General features: G+C 43.3%; 1 pseudogene; it reads right to left on the reverse strand.

The window, feature by feature from the left end:
• Positions 1-12,652: 12,652 nt before the first annotated feature.
• Positions 12,653-13,781, reverse strand: LOC124078435 (eukaryotic translation initiation factor 3 subunit E-like; annotated as a pseudogene).
• Between the last annotated feature and the right edge of the window lie 5,826 nt (positions 13,782-19,607).

Here is a 19,607-nt window from a genome sequence, read left to right on the forward strand (position 1 = left end):
GGAAAATAAAAGTGTTACTAAAGGAATCAATAACTTGAAAAGGCTTGAAATAGTCTATGCTTTCTCAATGTTAAACAAATTCTACAGTCAGCATAAAAGAGAGAAATTATGTTTAAGAACAATCCTCCAACAATTCAGAGCTTAGAGAAATAAAGTTATTCCTACATATCTATGGATTCTACATCCATGGATCCAAACAACCACAGATAGAAAATTTTGGGAAGCTGGCCACAGTGGCAGACACCTGTAATCCCAGCAGCTCTGGAGGCTGAGACAGAAGGATCCCAAGTTCAAAGCCAGACTCAGCAAAAAGTGAGGCACTAAACAACTCATGATACCCTGTCTCTAAATAAAATACAAAATAGGCGTGGGGATGTGGCTCAGTGGCTGAGTGCTCCTGACTGAGTTCAATCCCTGGTACCCCTCTCCCCTCAAAAAAAAAAAAATTTTGGGAAGCCACTGTTTCAGACTGAGCCCCTGAAGTAGGTCTCACCATTCCAGAGGAAATGAGACCAAACTCTTGCTAACTGCCATATATTCAAAATGAACTTTGAAAAGGACTAATTCCCACCCTGTCCCTGACATCCTCCCTGAACCCCCAGGGGGGGAAAAAAACAAGAGATTCATAGTAACCAATCAGTTTGGCATGATAAGGAAATCCTGTTATAATCCTTTAAGGCAAGTAACTTTGAAAATCTGCCTTTTGTTCCTTATTTCTGCTTCTGCCCTTTCCTATCTATAAAGCCAATCTCCTCTGTTCAACTAATCTGAACATCTTCTCTAAATCTTTAGATGAGGTTCTACCCACTTTATGAATCGCTAATAAAAGTCAATTAGATCTCTAAGTTTGTGGTGATTTGAGTTTGTTTTTGTTTTACAACCTTAAGAGTTTGTTTGGAGCTGGGCAGGTGGCGCAGCCTGTAATCCCAGTGGCTCAGGAGGCTGAGGCAAGAAGATCTCAAGTTCAAAGCCAGCCTCAGCAATTTAGCGATGCCCTGAGCAACTCAACGAGACCCTGTCTCTAAATAAAATAAATAAACAAACAATAAAATAAAATAAACAAAAAGGCTGGGGTGCCCCTGCCTTCAATCCCCAGTACCAAAAAAAAATTATATATATATATATATATATATATATATATATATATATGGTTTGTTTGTTTGGAGATTCTTGTGACCAAAGGCAGGAAGGGGAGAGAGACCACTGATTTAGGGTCCATATGACAGTAGCGGGAGGACAATCTGAGGCCATGCACTCAGCTAAGCTGATGTGCAGTTTCGCCCATGTTTCCTTGAGGTTTTCCCCAAAGCTTCAGGCCCCATCTCGCGCGGACCCTCCCCTACTTCGCTGGACAGCGTGAGGCGATTCACAGCCCGACTCTGGGTCTGCGGCCCCCTCTACGGCATTGCTAGGGAAGAAAGGCTGGCTCTGCAGTAGCGGTGTGGCCTCTGGGCGGAGTGGGGATCTCCCCGCCCACGTCATTTGCATAACACCAAGCTGCACAACCCTGTGCTGCGTTTACAAACCCAGATCCGCACCACGGATAAGGATTTGGGCTTCGCAGCGAAGCAGGCCTTGCTTTGCTCAAGTATCCGCCCTTCCGCCCTGCTTTCCACTCAAGTCATCCTCATTGGAGGAAAGAAAGATGAGACTCGTCCTCAGACGGATAACCATGGATCTCCTTTTACTGTGTGCCCAGCCCTGAGCAGGCTCTGGGGCCGTGCAGTGGGAGTGGAAAGACTGAGCAGGGCCTCTGCACCAAAGGACAGTAGCGCAGGACGAGGAACTCCCAGTCAAGCAGAGCAAGTCCAGGAGATTTGGAAAACAGGAGCCTTGGGGCGTGGAACCGCCCGGAATGAGTCTGGGCAGGCGGGATGCACCTGGCCTAGACATGTCAGGTTCGGAGATGGGAGACCTGTAAAGACCGATGCTCTAGCCGGAGCCCTGGGCTCCTTCCCGATCCCGAAGGCAGCCCCAACCTGTTAAGCGTTCCTGGGCGACGTGCGCTAGCCCTCCCTGAGCCGCACTGCTGTCATCAAAGTCTCCCCCTCTTGGTCCCGCCAGCTCCCAGGCAAGGCACCCGACCAGCCATCTCCCCAGGCTCAGGGCCAGACCTATCACCTCTGCCTCGTCCTCTCAGTAAGAAATTCTGGCTGAGGTGTAGACAGTGCAGCCCCTAAGGCGCTGTCCAGCCCGCGGTGCTGAAGCATTCTGGGCCCATCGGTTTGGGAACCGAGCCGCCGCCCTCCGCCACTGATGGTTTGACTTCCCAGCCTGCGGCAGCAATCTCAACCTGGAAGGCTCCAAGTCGCCTCCACACAGGCTGATAATACACAGGATTATCGATTGCCTCAGCAAGCTTAAACAGAAATGGCCTGGGAGGTGGAAGCTTCCCTGGAGAAGGGCCCAGGAAGGCCAAGACCTGTCCCCAGGCCAAGCATTTTAGAAGAGAGAACAGAACTCCATTTCTGTGCTCTATCCTGGAGCCTGTAGGCATTTGCACACTATAGATACCTCACTGCCAGCTCCAGACCTATCCTATGACTTTTGTGGGAGACTAAGCCCAGAGGAAGGTCCATGTACTTTCCAGGAACTCAAGTCTTCCTTCCAGCCTCCAAACCTGGCAAGCACTGCTACCTGTGGGGTGGACAGGGCCTAGAGTCATTCCCTGGAATTCTCCCATACACATGGCAGCAGTGAAGATGCCTCTCCCTCCTCTCTTGATGTACCAAACCAGCTTCCTTCCATAGATAACTAAAACCCCTTCCCTCTCCTCCAAAGCCAAGCAGGCAAAGAGATGAGATGTCCCCAGTGAAGGGTGCTGCAACTTTGAGTCTGGAATCTTGCCCTAGAAAGAGTAAATGACACAGTTTCCAGTGTGGTAAGTATTATGGTGATGGGAGAGATGTTGGAGAGCATTAAAGATGCTAGATACCGCTCCTGGATACAGCAAATTGGAAAAGAGGCCCATAGGACACTAGAAGGGGAAGTCAGATGACCATGCTGGTACTCAGGGTCATGCCCTGGCTCATCTCAGGCAACCATGGGTTCACCCTTAGGGTCATTCAAGGCTCAGAGCAGGCCAGAAGAAAGCCTGATTATAGGCAAAAGGATTTTGAGAGTACATCCAGAGGAAGGGAGCCTGTGACCAGCACTCATTTGGAAGATGCAAAAAAAATGTCATGTCCTGGTCTGAAGAAATGTGTTCAGGGACCTCAGTCCAGTGCTTACAAACTCTAGGCAGCTCCAAATCAAAATGCAAAAAGCATTCTGGCTAGACCTAGGGTACAGAGTCCCATGGTGCCATGGCTGGGCCCAGTTTACATCATGGGGTAAGAGCAGGTGGTAGGCCAAGAATTGATGAAGCCTTCCCAGAATGAAGATCCTTACTGTGCTGAATCATGTTGCTTGACCCTTGAAGCCTGCCCCCATCTTTATAGAGAGTGTATGCTGGTATAGTCTGGATAAATGTCTGAGGCAGGTGGTGCTGCTTGGCCCAAACAGGGGATACTCCTCTGTGGGACAACAGTGGACAATCAACCACAGGGGGGAAGCCTAGCCTTCCTCATGGGCCCCACACCATGAACTCTGTGACAATGGATTTGAAATTACAGTCAGAAAACAATAGAAAATTATTGCCACCCTGAGCATCATAGTGATTCCCTAAGGTAGACAAAGTGGTTATTAGCAAACCAATTAGGCAGATGGGGCATGAAGGGACAGAGAGGACATGGAATACTTACCAAGGTCCTAGAGAAAGCCCTATAATCAACTTCTGATGTTCATCTCACTCCAATGCCCTTCTTCCTATCCCTGTTCTCCAATTCATCTAACATTAATGAGAATCCAAACTTCTGTGGCCATCGTGGTAGTTAACAAACTCCAAGCTCTTAACAACAGAATCCCATAGGGGGTCAAAAGGAGATTGTATGGCCTGAGAACCAACATGTTACCCTTTGGCTAGCTTGTCAGTCATGACAAGGATGTGAAAAGCACTCGATGAGGAAAGGAGACTGCTGGGAATACCCTGGGGAAGAGGGGACCTGGAAGAAATGTAGACATTAGGATGTGGCTGCCCTCACACCTGCCGGGTCCTCAGGCAGTGAGCTTCAAAGTGTGGCTTCATCTTCTTATTGCAGTTGTTGATCCACAGCTAGGACAAGCTGTTGTTGGAGAAGAATGTGAATCCAAATATGTCAAGCAGGCCTGACATATTTGGAAAGAAGGGGAGAAAACCAAGAGCCACCAAGAGAGGGTTTTCCTGAAGCCCAGGGTGGCAAGGTCCTGCCAAATTCAATGACTGGGTGTCCATGTGCACCAGAAGAATCTCATAATCAGGATAACCTGGGGCTACATTGGGGAACATCACACTGGGCAGTGGAGAAAATAACATCTCCATGTATGGGTCCAGGGGTCCCCAACTATTACAGTTTGTATCTGGGATGTTCCAGGCTTGATCCCCAGCATGGTGCTCTTGGGACGTGGTGGAAACTTTGAGAGCTGGGGCCTGGAGGGAGGTCTTCATGTCGCCACAGCCATGCCCTCGAGATTATGGAACCTCAGCCTCTTTCTCCTTCTCTCTTTCAATTCCCTGCTGTGAGGTGAGTGGTTTGCTCTACCACATACACTAATATGAGGCACTGCCTCCCCACAGGAAACAGGCCAATCAATCATGGGCTGAAACCTCCAAAATTCTCCTTATAAGTTGATTATCTTATTTATTATAGTGACATAAAGTTAACATACCATTTCTTCTTCTGCCCCTTTTGTGAGCTCAGAACAGGCAGAAAGGCCCCCTGAAGAAGGAGGGTAGCCCCAGACACCAAGACCTACTAGTCTAATTTCTGGTCTTGTTTCCTTGGGGTGCAGCCCCTTCTGTGGGAATTTCTGAGTAGACTTTTAATGTCTTTCTCCTAAACATGCACAGAAATAGCCAAAGGTCATTAACTTTTTCATGAACTCCTATAATGAAAGACAAAAACCTCAACAGACAGCCTGGCACGATGCTATGCACCTATAGTCTCAGCTACTTTGAGAGAATCTCTAGGAATTCAAGATCAGCTTGGGCAACATATAAGACCCCTGTCCCTCCCCCCACCAAAAAAAAATCAAAACAAGATGGTTGAGCATGCCCAGGGCTGGTGGAGCCTGGAGCCAGTGGCCCCAAGGCATGGAGCCCTGGTTCTCCCACCAAAGTCTGTGAGCAGCCACCGTGTCCATCTTCACCCTCACCAACCAGATCCCCTGGTTGTGATACGCATGAAGTGCATGGGTAAGCACTTCAAGATAGCTTGCTACAAGAACACAATGGTGAACAGCATGGTGGTGCACTCTTATAATCCCAGAGACTCGGAAGCTTTAAGCAGGAGGGTTGATTGCCAAGTTCAAAGCCAGCCTCAGCAATTTAGCAAGGCCCTAAATAACTCAGTGAGAACCTGCCTCAAAATAAAAAATAAAAAGGGCTGAGGATGTGGTTCAGTGGTTAAACACTCCTGGGTATAAAACAAAAAAAAAATAAAAAAGAAAGAAATGAAAGAGAAAGACATAAGAAGATCTAGGGTAGAGGGAGTATCAAGGAAAGACCAGAAGGCCAGAATGTGCGTGTCATGTTGAGAGAACAAGACGATCCCTGTGACTACAGTGACTTAAGTTTGAGAAGAGCAGAGGATGAAGTCAGCAAACTGGGTGAGGTGATGCACATCTGTAATCCCAGACTCAGGAGGCTGAGACAGAGGATTCCAAGTTTGGATCAGCAATTTAGTGAGCTTCTATCGCAAAACAAAATTGAAAATAAAAGGAACAAGGATGTAGTTTAGCCATAAGAGTGCCCCTAGATTGAATCCCCAGTACTCAAAAAAAAAAAAAAAAGGATATATTAGACATGATGCATTTGCATTTGCTGATATTATTGGAGATGTTTCCCAGTTCTTGTGGTCACACTTAGAATTAATTATATAATAGATATATGGAAACAGAATAGAGAATCTAGAAATAGACTTAAATTTAATATGATTGATTTTTGACAAATATGTCAAGGCAATTCAATGGTGAAAGAATAATCCCCTTCAACAAAATTTCCACATGAAAAAAATCCTCAATCACAAGGCTATACTGTATGGAAAAAATAATTGTAAATGGATCATGGACCTAAAAGTAAAATGTAAAACTATAAAGCTGAAGAAGAAAATAGGAGTGGTAGTTTAGGAAGGTTTTATTTATTTATTTATTTATTTATTTTAGTTGTAGTTGGACACAATACCTTTATTTTATTTATTTTTATGTGGTGCTGAGGATTGAACCCAGAGCCTCTCACATGCTAGGCGAGCACTCTACTTCTGAGCCACAACCTCAGTCCTGGGAAAGTTTTATTTTGTTTTTTCAATATTAGAGATTAAAACCAGGGTCTTCTGCATATTCAGCAAGCACTCTACCATGGAGCTACATCCCCAACAGCCTTTTTATTTTTTTAGTTGTAGATGGACACAATACCTTTATTCTATTATTTATTTTTATGTGGTGCTAAGGCTCAAACCCAGTGTCTCACACATGCTAGGTAAGTGCTTTACCATTGAGCTATAACCACAGCCCCCAACCCCCAGCAGACTTTGTTATTTTTTTTTTTTAATTTGGAGATAGGGTCTCGCTATGTTGCTTAAAGCCTCACTAAATTGCTGAGTCTGGCTTTGAACTCATGATCCCCCTGCCTCAACCTCCTGAATCATTAGGATTATAGGTGTGTGCCAACATGCCTGGCCACAGTCCTTTTTTTGGTACCAGGAATTGAACTCAGGGGCACTCTACCACTGAGCCACATCCCCAGCCCTATTCTATATTTTATTTAGAGACATTGTGTTGTTTATCACCTAACTTTTGCTGAGGCTAGCTTTGATCCTCCAGCCTCAGCCTCCTAAACTGCTGGGATTACAGGTATGTGCCACCACACCATGCAGCCCCAGCCCTTTTAATTCTATTTTGAGACAGTCTCACTAAGTTGCTGAGGCTGGCCTTGAATTTGAATCCTCTTGCCTCAGCCTCCTGAGTGGCTGAGAATGTTGGTGTATACCATCACACCTGGTTATGTTTGGGAAAGATTTCTTTAACATGACATAAAATACATGAACTATAAGAGAAACTAAGCAAGTGAGAAATAAATAAAATATTAAGTACAGGAAAAACAAACATTTTAAAAATCCAATCCTATTGAACACTTTTTACCCCAACTGCTGCCTGGACATTACTACTGGACAGAAACAAATTAAATTTAAAACAACATCAGGATTAGGAAGGGTGGTTCATGCCTGTAAACTCAGTGAATAATCTCAGAGAGACTAAGGCAGGAGAATTATAAGTTCCAGGCTAGCCTCAACAATTTAGCAAGAACCTATTTCAAAATAAAAAACAAAAACAACTGGAATGTAGCTCAGTGGTGAACTGTCTTTGGGTTCAATCTCCAGTATAAAAAAAAAAAAAATCGTATCAGGCCCAGCCCAAATCCCTAGAAACTACTCAGAGGGCCACTGCATGAGGCTGTGTGACCTCAGCCCAAGTCAGGGCCTGGTCTTCTGAACAATCCTGAGAGGTGAAAACAATAGGCACTTCCTAGATACTCTGTATATAGGGGAAGTTGGGGGAAGTCCAAGAGCTGAGATTTGGGCCCTTTCCCTGTCCAGCTTGATTTAGGTCTCAGGAACCTGGTATTGCCAGAAAGGACTGAATTAGTCTGCTTTTATTATCATAATTAAACACCTGAGGCAAGCTATAAAGAAAAAAAAAGATTTATCTAGGTCAAAAATCTGGAAGTTCAAGGGCATGGCACATGCACTGGCTCAGTTCAGATAAGGGGCTTCTTGGCTTTCATATCATGGCAGATGGCAATGATGAGAGTACATACCATAGCAAGAGATTATATCTCAATGAAGGAGACTAGAGTCTAGAGTCCCATAATCCTTTCCAAGAGCATTAGAACAGTCTCCATTGACCTAAGAACCTCTCACTAGGTTCCATCTCTCAAAGGGCCCATTGCTTCCCATATCACCATACCGGTACCAAGCCTCCAACACATGAACCTTCAGGGGAAAAACTACATCCAAACCATAACAGGGCTCTTATCCTAATACAAGGAGAGGATGGTTGGGTCTCTGTGGCCCATGATACATGAGTCTAACCCCTATGTTGTCTGTGGAATCAGAGTGTGTGACATGGTATTTCCACACCCCAAAGACCTGGGAGTTGGATGTTAGTGACAGGGTGGGTATTTGCAAGATTTGGATTCAGTTCTGCTAGACGCATTCCAGAGGTGGAGCAGAAACACAGGGAGCAGAGGCCTGCACCGCCATGCTGACAGCCCAGGGAAACTTCCAAAGGTCACCCCAAACAGAAACCCAGTATGGCTTGAGGTCAGGGGTATTGGACAAGAGTATGAGACAGAAGGCTGGAGTGAGCTTTGGGGCAACATTGTTCTGAGCTCAAGTGTCAAGAACAACACAGAGACAAGACTTCATGTTCTTCAACTTCAGTGTCCCCAGGTTGAAAATGGAGTAGACAGCACTTACTCCAGGATTGTGGTTTGGCCAGAAGTGGTGGTGCCGCCTATAATCCAAGCAGCTTGGGAGGCTGAGGCAGGAGGATTGTAAATTCAAAGCCAGCCTCAGCAAAAGCAAGGTGCTAAGCAACTCAGTGAGACCCTGTCTAAACAAAATACAAAATAGGGCTGGGGATGTGACTCAGTGGTTGAGTGCCCCCGAGTTTAATCCCTAGTACCCACCCCCAAAAATGGACTGTCCTGGCCCAATCACCTTGACTTGACCTGTAGTCAACCAAGTCAGGAGGAACACCCACGAGAGGACCCAGAAGCCTCTCACCAGAGGAAGACAGTCACTATAGGTTTAGGGGGAAGGGTAAAGTTTAGATGACATTTAAATTAAAAAAAAAAAAATTTAAAGAGACAACGCACAACAGTGATGTGTGCAACGGGCCCAATGTTCTATTTTCCTTGGAAACTAGATAAATGTTTAATTTTAATTTAAACTAGATAAATGTTTAATTATTTTCCTTGGAAACTAGATAAATGTGGAATGTTGTGTTCAGAAAACCCTTATCTGAAGCTCCCCACTGGGCTGGGAATTGAGGTTGCCTCTGTATCAAGTGACTTGGACCCTCCAGACAAGAGTGGGTGGGATACATCCTTCTTACTGATGTAATTTTCAACCAGAAAAGCTTTTGATGCCTTATGATTTCAGGGGAAAAAAACAAAACACATTTCTCAGTAAGAAAGTACTAGTAACTCAAAGAAGGGGTGGTTATGACACTGTCCAGCTGTAGCGTCTGATGGGAGAAATACTGCTTCCTTCTGTTGGTGCCACCAGCATTATATTGTCTCTGCTGGATCAAAAGCAGGGCTGAGTGAAGCACTTTGCCCTACCCAATGTGGGGTCCTGGCATCCTCTGGTGCCCCTCAGTGTCTATGCAGACGTAAGGGTCAATCAGCCTTGATTTCTACAACAAAGAGGAAAGGCAGGCACAATTTCTATTTTGCCAGGGCCTGAAAAGACAGCAGCCTCTGTCCTTTCCCTTTCACCTCCATCCCACAAACCCTCCCCGGACAACTGGGGGAATCCTTGGGGATCAACAGAGGGGGAAGAGGATTGCAGGTCGCTGGGGTATGACGGAGCCTCCCTGGCAGAGCAGGCAGGGAAATTTCTGCTTTTAAATATTTTGAAATAGCAACCAACAAAAGAAGCACAGAAAATCCCTACCATGTAGATAGCATGTGTGCTCTCCCAGCACACCCTTGATCCCCACCAACTCCCAAGGTCCCAGCCACAGGGGCAGGCTCACACCAGCAGGAGGCTGGGACCAGAGCTGTGGACTTTCCAAGTGTGTTTACTCACATTCCTATGTGTTCCCAAGGGAACGTCAGCTGAGACATTCCTAAGTGTCAGCTGAGAAAGAAAGGAGGAGGAAAAAAAAAAAAAGCAGCCCCTGACAAGTGATTTGACATTCCCAGCTAGACCTCGATGTTGTCACTAACAGGTCTGAAACAGTCAGGTCATTTTGTTCTCCTTTTGGATGCAAATAGTCTCCTAGAATACCAACCTCAGATAAGATTACTCTGGGGCCATGATAAAATGAGACAAACAAGACCACTTCATAATTTTGTCTAAGGGCAGACAAAATCAATTACCATGTTATCATCTGTAAAATACCAAATATACCTCTCTCTTGGCTAAAATGAGTAATTGCTATTTTTAAGAGCTTTCTTGAGATATAATGCATGTACCACACAATTCTTCCATTTAAAGAGTACAATTCAGTGACTTTTAGTAAATCCAGAGTTGCATAACCATCATGATGCCTGTTAGTCTATTTTTCAATATTATAATGAAATACCTGAAGCAGACCACTTTATAAAGAAAAGAGTTTATTTTTGCCTTATGGGAAGCTGACCAGACAGCATGACACAGCTTCTTTTTTGGTTGTTGTTGTTTTAAATTTGGGGATTGAACCAGGGGTGCTTGGCCAGTGAGCTACAACCCCAGTCCTTATTTATTTATTTATTTATTAAATGTTTATGTTGAGACTGAACACCCAGGCTGGTGTTCAACTTTTAAGAGAGAGAGAGAGAATTTTTTTTCCTTGTTCTTCATTTTATTATCATTTCTTTAAAAAAATGCTTGATATGTACATAAGTAGAATTTTACCAAATAAAAAATACATTCCTCACTAAGTCTTTGCCAAGTTCATCAGTGGAAAATAGTCTGTGATTAGTCATGGCATTGGCTATTTTAATATGTCAATTGACCACATACATTTGTGCTAGTGAATTTTGTATACTGTACATTGTCAACTCTTCTGTCTGAGAATCTTTTTACTTATCTTTTAAATGCTGTTAATATAATCAGGTCATCCATTTCTCAATTTACATATAGAAATGTCCTCAGCCTGCTGTTTACTTTTCACTATTTTATGATTTAGGTTTTACCCAATGCTTTCCTTTTATGATCTGAAAGGTGTTGAGGTTTTTTCCATGGATGTTACTAGTCATCTTTCACAGATGGATAATCTGAGATTAGGAGAAAATTTTACCAATGACTCATGTTTGATTAGATCTATCTAACACCAAAATCCGGGTTCTTTTCATGCCACATGTTAGTGACTTCTGTACCATTAGAGTTCCTGTGTCTCCATGTTTGTCTCATCAGTTTGTGTGACATACCAAGAACACCACAGCCTGAAAAACCTAAAGAACAGAAACTTATTTCACTCAGTACCAGAGACTGGGAGGCTGGAGAACAAGGTGCTGGCTTCTTTGGTCATGGTGAGGGCTATTCCTGGCTTACAAAGGGAGGCTTTCTTCCTGCCTTCTCATATAGCAAAAGAAGAGAAAATTTCTTGCCTTTCTCCTCTTAAAAAGTCACTAATCCCACTCATGAGGGTTCCAGTCATAACCAAAGGCCTCACTGCTGAGAAGCATCACACTGGGGATTAGGCTTCAACATGTGACTTTTGAAGATAAAAATATTCAGTTCTTATCAGATAGTTAAATAAATCTGAATATCATGCCTATGTTTAAGGGAGGAAGTCATGCTTATGTTTGTCTTCATGTTCACATGAACATATCATGAATATCATTTAATAAAAGTCTTCTAGAGATCCAGGGACCCTGAATTTAAAAAATTCTATTCTGGTATTTCTAGTGGAAGTTCCTCATTTACCTGCCTCAAGACTGTAGTACAACTGGAACTTTGATTCTGAATTTTGGGCCAGCTTCCTATAACTTCAGTGTAATAACAGTGTATTTCATATTAAAAGTCTGGCTGATAGTTCCACATGGCAATGATTAATACAAATATGAAGAAGTACTATATTCTAATTACCTATTAGATAAAAATGTTTTCTGATATAGGCTGGTGTTCAACTTTTTTTTTAAGAGAGAGAGAGAGAGAGAGAGAATTTTAATATTATTTTTTAGTTTTCGGCGGACACGACATCTTTGTATGTGGTGCGAGGATCGAACCCGGGCCGCACGCATGCCAGGCGAGCGCGCTACCGCTTGAGTCACATCCCCAGCCCCTTTTTTATTTTTTTGACACAGGATCTCACTAAGTTGCCAAGGCTGGCCTCAAACTTGTAATACTCCTGCCTCAAACTCCAAAATTTCTGGGATTACAGGTGTGCACCACTGCATACACAGCTCACAGATTCTTACCAAGACTTCCCCTTGGCTGTAATGCATCATAGTGGGAGCATGTCCATGTGTCTGGTTTCTGACTCTCTTTTGTGGGTGGGGATACACTGAATTCAGGGACACTTGACCACTGAGTCACATCCTCAGTCCTATTTTGTATTTTATTTAGAGACAGGGTTTCACTGAGTTGCTCAGCGCCTCAATTTTGCTGAGGCTGGCTTTGAATTTGAGATCCTCCTGTCTCAGCCTCCCAAGCCACTAGGATTACAGGCATGTACCATTGCACCCAGTTTGGTTTCTGTCCCTCTTCTTCTTCTTCTTCTTCTTTTTTTTTTTTTAATGGATCGGGGACAATTTTATTCAAATGCTCCCAATTTATACGGAATATGTTAATTGCTTTTAAAATGTAGGTCACCCTTTACATAATGGCTTTATTATTTCATCTTTCTTTTTTTCATCTATTCTTTACTGTTTTTTAGTAGACCCAGAATCTAGGGTTGTCCAGTTAGGAGCCTCTGACCTACTATTCTGAATAAGTTTCTTTTCAATATTCATGACCAACATATGGCTTCTAAAAGAAAGGCTTTGGGTCTTTTCAATTACTTGCCGATAAAGTGAGACTGCACTGTTACTCATAATCACACAACCTCATTTAGAATAAATCTTGGATCCAGTCTTTCATTTCTAATCAAATTCACAATCCACTTCTCAGTCTCTTCTGGAGTCATTCATGTTCAGTTTAATCTACCAACATATTAATACTGGTACATTGGTGGATATAACCAAAAGTCTCAAATATGGAAGAGATGGGGCATTTTCAATGAAATTCTCATGGCAAGCCATCAAGTCATCCAATGCACATCCCCTCAGCATCTTCTGAGCCCTATCAAAGTCAAAATTAACATACAGGCATTCAACAAATTCTGTAATTGGGTCTTTGGATGTGTGAGACTCTGACTGCATAACTTTTACTAGATTCTTTATCATTTCCAGCATTGTCAAACATCTTTGTTCATTATGACCGCAGGAGTCATGTGGAAGAAAATATGTGAACACACTGCCTGAGCTGCCTTAAGATACTGTGGCTGGTAAAGGAAGAAATCAATCATATTATCACAATTTTTGGAGTGATTGAAGAAAATAAGAGACCGTAAATGAGCCATGGTCACTGCTGAAGAGACCGGAGTGGAGAACTCACAGAATAAATTATCTATGTCATTTCTCTTTTAAATATGTAAGTGTCTTTCATGGCTGCATTCCAATTCTGCATTAAGAATTCAGAAGTCACTTTACTCCCAGAGAGAATTCAAAGCATTTCTATCTGTCGTTGGGACCAAAGCTCTAATAAAGTAAAGATATTCTGCTGCTCCTGGGTAATTTCCACATTCATATTGGAATTCTGCATACCAGCAGATTGTATCTAAATCTTCCTGCCTAAATCCATGCTTGTCTGGCAGGTAGTCCAATAATATCTGACCATCCCTGGCTGACTGCATTTGCCTTGCAGTTTCTGGACTGTCAAACATCTTCACAATTGATTCTGTTTGTGCCTGAAGCTATTCAGCTGTGCAACAATTATGGTTCTTTTCTTTCTCTCTCTCTCTCTCTCTCTCTCTCTCTCTCTCTCTGAATATCATCAGAATAAAGGTTTTTGGCTGGGAATGTGGTTCTGTGAATGAGTGCTTGCCAAGCATGCACAGATACCTGGGTTTAATGCCAGTACTGGAAGAAAAAGAAAGAAAGAATAAAGGTTTTATGTACCCATCCATAACAAAGTCTACCTTGTTAGGCCAACTAAGAAGATGCGATTTCCCTTATAATAATTCTTTTTTGTTTTATATCTCCTTATCAAAGAGAAACTCAAGAAGTAGAAAGAAGATGCCCATCCAAAAAGTGTGTGATAGGATTAGTCAATCAGACACTATATTTTGTGAAAGAAAGGGCAAGTCTGTGTTCACAGGGACTCCACTGTAATGACCTTACTGAATCCTAATCACATTACACAGGCCCCACCTCTAAATGCCATTGTTGAATTAAATTTCTACTCTCTTAATACCATTGACATATGACTTTGGGTATTGAACACCTGCATGTCCTCTGGGAGACAAACCATAGAACCATGTCAAATTTAGAACAGTTTTCACCCCAAAAAGAAACCCTGGCCACCTGCCAATCATCACTTCAAAATCCTACCATCCCCTCAACCCTAGGCAGCCACTAACCTTTCTGCCCTATATATTTGCTTACTTTGAATATTCCATTTAAATGGAATCACATACAGGTGGTCCTTTGTGATATGTGTGGTTTTCTTTCTCTTAGCATAAAATTTTCAAGCTTTATAGGCATTATAGCATGTATCACTGGGATGGTCAATTTCATGTGTTAACTTGACTAGGCCACAGTGTACCCAGATTGGAGTAAACATTATTCTAAGTATTTCTTGGAGGATGTTCAGGATGAGATTAGTATTTAAATTGGGGGATTGGGTCTATAGTTCAGTGGTAGAGTATTTGCCTAGCATGTGAGCATCCCTGGGTTCAATCCCAGCACCATTTTAAAAAAAAAAGTGTGTGTGTGTGTGTGTGTGTGTGTGTGTGTTTGAACTGACAGACTGAGTGAAGCAAATTGCCCTACATAAGTTGAAGCCCTGACTAGAACAAATGGTTGACCCTCCCCTGAGTAAGAGAAAATTTCTCCTGCCTGGATATGAATGAATAAAGAACATGTGGCACACATAAACAATGGAATACTATGCAACCGTAAAAAGAATGAAATCCTGTCATTTACAACATGGATGGAACTGGAGATCATTATGTTAAGTGAAATATGGACAAGAAAGATAAATCCCACCTGATGTCCCAAGTGGAATCTGCAAAAGCGATCTCACAGAAGTTGAAAGTAGGACAGTGAAAGGCAGGAGAGAGCAGGCAGGAGAGGGATGGGAAAAGGGAAAAGACTGAACAATGAAAACTATGCCACAGTTAAAAGCAAGAAGTTCCAGTGTGCTTTTGCTCAGTGGGGTCACTATAAATAGCAATAATGTCCTGTATACTTCAAAAAGTTATAAGAGGGCCTGGGGATGTGGCTCAAGAGGTAACGCGCTCGCCTGGCATGCGTGCGGCCCGGGTTCGATCCTCAGCACCACATACAAACAAAGATGTTGTGTCTGCCGAGAACTAAAAAATAAATATAAAAAAAAAAAGTTATAAGAAAGGATTTTTTAAAAGATTTGAAAAGTTTTCACTACATAGAAATGACAAATATTTGAGGAGATGGATATATTTAACCTGATGTCAACATCATCCCATGTATACGGGTGCAGAAACATTCTGTTAGCCCACTAATATGTACGCTTTTTCATGTTTTTAATGTGTCAGTTAAGATTTTAATTTAACTTTAAAAATAGGCTTGTGGTTAAAACTCAGTTGTAGCGTGTACAATAGCATGTGTGAGGCTCTGGGTTCAATCCCTCACACCAAAAATAAGTAAATAAAATTAAAATTAAATTTTAAAAATTAAAAAAAATTGATAGTAAATGAATGTCAAGCTTTCCTTCCACAAGAAATTTGCCATCTTGAATACCCCAACACATCGGAAACATTATCTGTGTAGATGAAAGTGAAGGCCCAAATTCCCTGAGTCCACCTGCAGATCAACCCTCCTTGCTTAGGGCTCCAGCAAGCATCTCCCTGCCCTAGTCTGTCTCTGGGAAAAAGAGGCTTTCGGGTACTAAGCAGGGGCTTGAGCAGGCAGCACAGGAATTCATTTTCAGAAGCTTCATCCTGGAATGGGTCAGTAATTCCTAACAGGATCTGGAACTGGAGCTCAGTGGTAGAGCTCATGAGTAATGTCTTCCGCTCCATACCTAGCATCAGAAAACAAAACATTTGAAATCCACACATCACTTAATGCTTCACATCTAGCCAGGTGACACCATCAAGGTGAGACAATTTCTGAGTTAAACATAGATGCAAGCTTGGCTCCAATTTCTTTGTGATTCTTGTACCAGTATGCCATTAAATTTTATTCAACTAGCACAAATATAAAGAGTACAGAGAGCATTAAACTGGGCATGATGTATTTTATTTAGAGAAATAAAAGTACCCAGGGCTGAGGCTAGTTGCAGCCAAACAGTCTTAAGTCTATAAAAAGCTTCCACACGATTTGGCAGGAATGACAATGTTGAACTAACACTAACATCTGCACAGTGCTTTACAGTTTATAAGTTCTCCATCCTCCTTTCCATATTTCTCAGTCTAGAAAACTGAAGCTCAGCTTCAGCCTCAGTTACCTGCAGACCAGGGGGCATGGCATCACCACTCAGTCTGTTTACATGACACAGGGAGAATGAAACAGTGCCCTCCTAAGCCCATCAGTCATATGCAAAACATAACTGCTAGCCAGGCATGGTGGCACATGCCAAGCAACTTGGAAGGCTGAGGCAGGAGAATCACAAGTTCAAGGTCAGCCTCAGCAACTTAGTGAGGCCCTTTGCAAGTTAGCAAGACCCTGTCTCAAAATAAAAAATAAAAAAGGGATGGGGATGTAGTTCAGTGGTAAAATGCTTCTGGGTTCAATCCTCAGTACCCAAAAACAAAACAAACAAGCTGGGGAAAAAAAAAAAAAAAACGGAACTGCTACAAGTATAACATAAGCAGACAAGGTGATCTATGAAGTTATAAATACCTTTATTTCCCCTTTTATAAAGCCCACTGAATAGCTAGGCACAGTGGTATACACCTATAAGCCCAGTGACTCAGGAGACTGAGGCAGGAAAATGGTTAAGTTTAAGACCAGCCTCAGCAACTTAACAAGAATCTGTCTCTCAAGGGGCCAGGGTTGTGGCTCAGTGGTAGAGCACTCACTTAGCATGTGTGAGGCACTGGGTTTGATCCCGGCACCACATAAAAATAAAAACAAATGAAATAAAGGTATTGTGTCCATCTACAACTAAAAAAAAATATATTACAAAAAAGAATCTGTCTCAAAATAAAAAATAAAATTAAAGAGGGCTAAGGGTGTGGCTCTGTGGTAGAAAGGCCACACATGAACACAAAAAAAAAGCCCACTGAGGGCTGGAGATATAGCTGAGTTGGTAGAGTGCTTGCCTCACACGCACAAGGCCCTGGGTTCAATCCCCAGCACCACACACACACACACACACACAAAAAGCCCACTGACTACCAATCTGGGTTGTTGTTTCAACTATGAACCGAGCATGGTGGCCACAATGGAACACATGCAGGGCAGTGGGGCATATACACACCACTTGCCAAAAAATGTGGTGAACGCTCAAAGCACTTGGGGAACCCAGAAAAGATGCTTAATTCAGACTGAGACAGAAAAGATGAGGAAAACGTTTGCTGGAGAAATGAAACTTGCCTGAGGGCTGAAGGAGGGACAGAAACCTAGAAACCCTACAAGAAGAGTAGGAAAGTTCTGGACAGAGAGAACAGAATATGGGAAGGCTGAAAAGGTTCTGAATATTTAAAAAAGTTGTGTGACTCAAAAGGAAGAGAGCAGGGAGGACCTGGATAACATGCTGAGGTAGCTAATAACTAAAAATTCATGCCTGATGAAACAGATTAAATGTACTTTAATGGCTGACACAGCGATTAGAACATACCATACAGGCTTACCTAGGTGATTTAAATTCTTCAAGGAGTCTCTGTCCTCTTCCAAATGTTGAGTAAGAAATATCAGTTACAGATGAGTCACTTAAGGGGAATAAAAAAAAAAAATCATCGTCCACCGGTTGGCCAAGGCTTTAGATTTGAAAAAGTACCTCAACAGGTAAAAAACACATGTGCCTGTGGTGACAGAAGTAGACAAAGAAATTCTCATTCTGCCAAGGAATCTGGACACTCACCCTAACAGCCCTATTTCAAGAAAAGAAAACCAAAGTTAGAATGAGTGAGTTCAATTTAACAAACTGTCCTGGAGTTTGAAAACTGTTTCCCAGAGATGCTGAAGCTTGGGGACTAATTGTTATAACTGCCATCACCCCTGCTTCTCAATTTTTCTGGCCCTGTTCTGTAAACTCTTTATCAGAATCCTTGGGCTTTCAGTATGAGCACAAATTGCTTTTGCTGCCTGAACCTACCCCAGAAGTTTCTCAAATGATACAAACGGCCCATCCCTTTGCTGTGAATCTTCAATACCCATTTATTGGTCTCAGAAGGGCTGCTTTCAGAGACCAGAAGAGTACGACACTAGGGAGGATTGGACAGACGGACCAACAGATGAGTTCCACAATGAGTTGTGGGGACCACCAGGACCAGCAAGGTGAGCAAAACCACCTAGCACAGGTGAACTGATGGCTCCAGACAGAACAATGGAGGAATCCCAAAACCATGACTAGTGAAGGCACCTGCCAGAAGGGTCCACACACCTTCAAATCCGTCCACCGCCTTCCCCTGCTCCTCACCTACATTTCTCCTTTCCTGAAGGAAGCTGCTCTATCAGTGCCACCATGACAACATGTCTCCCCGCTGCTGATGTCCAGGGATAAGAAAGTTGACACTTGCCCCACGACTCCTTCCTTTTCTTTTCACTCAGTCTATATGAAACTCTTCTGATTTTTTAATTATTTACCTTCTCTGTTTCTCAGTCTTTCAAATGTGCCGAAAGCTGAAATTGTTTCTTTCATGGTTGGATAAGTTTCAGGTTTGCATTGCCCTGAAAGAGACACACTCAGAAACAGCACCCAGATCTTAGTGGCAGCACTGCACATATCCCCACCCAAGCCAGACTTTTGGTTAGATGCTTGTGTATCAGGTTGAAGGACGTGGGTGTGGTGGGAATTGATGGGAAGGATGCTTAAGATCAAATCCACAACAAAACCAAATCTTCTCTGCCCCCAAACGGCAGCGCTCAGGTTAGGGACCACTGCCCTCGATGCTAGGGAGCCATTGACTATGCACCAGCGGATTGTCTTCCTCCAATCTGCATTTCCAGAAACCTCGCCCTGGCAGGAGCGGACTACTCCGTAAAGAGCCACTTCTTGCCCTTAAGTTTTCCTCAAGGAGGGGCTTCGGAGGGCTGCAGCGAAAGGGGAGAGGTAAAGAGGGAGATGTTCGGGAACCCAGGCCCTCCAACGCTGCTCTCAGCTGGGCAGGACCACTTGCAATTTTCATTGCACGGCTGTTGAAAACCACTGCTTCAAACAGATAGTGGAGAGTGAAGAGGAGTTCTGATGATGGAGGCGATGGAGCCTGAGGGTTTGGGGAAGGCCTCTGAGGACACCGAGGAGCAGCCAAAAGGGAAGACGATTTAAAACACTCAAGTCCCCAACAGGCAGCAAGGAGTGAGTGGACCCTCTCCTGCTCCCAGGGGCCCGACAACACATTTGGGCTTCCTCGAATAGATCGTATTCAGGACGCTTTCTCCCTGCGCAACGCCCGGACGGACCCCAAGCCTT

Source organism: Marmota monax, unplaced genomic scaffold, assembly GCF_021218885.2.
Source record: "Marmota monax isolate L192 unplaced genomic scaffold, Marmota_monax_Labrador192_F-V1.1 WCK01_AAM20220418_F8-fsc00171, whole genome shotgun sequence".
NCBI classification, from domain to species: domain Eukaryota; kingdom Metazoa; phylum Chordata; class Mammalia; order Rodentia; family Sciuridae; genus Marmota; species Marmota monax.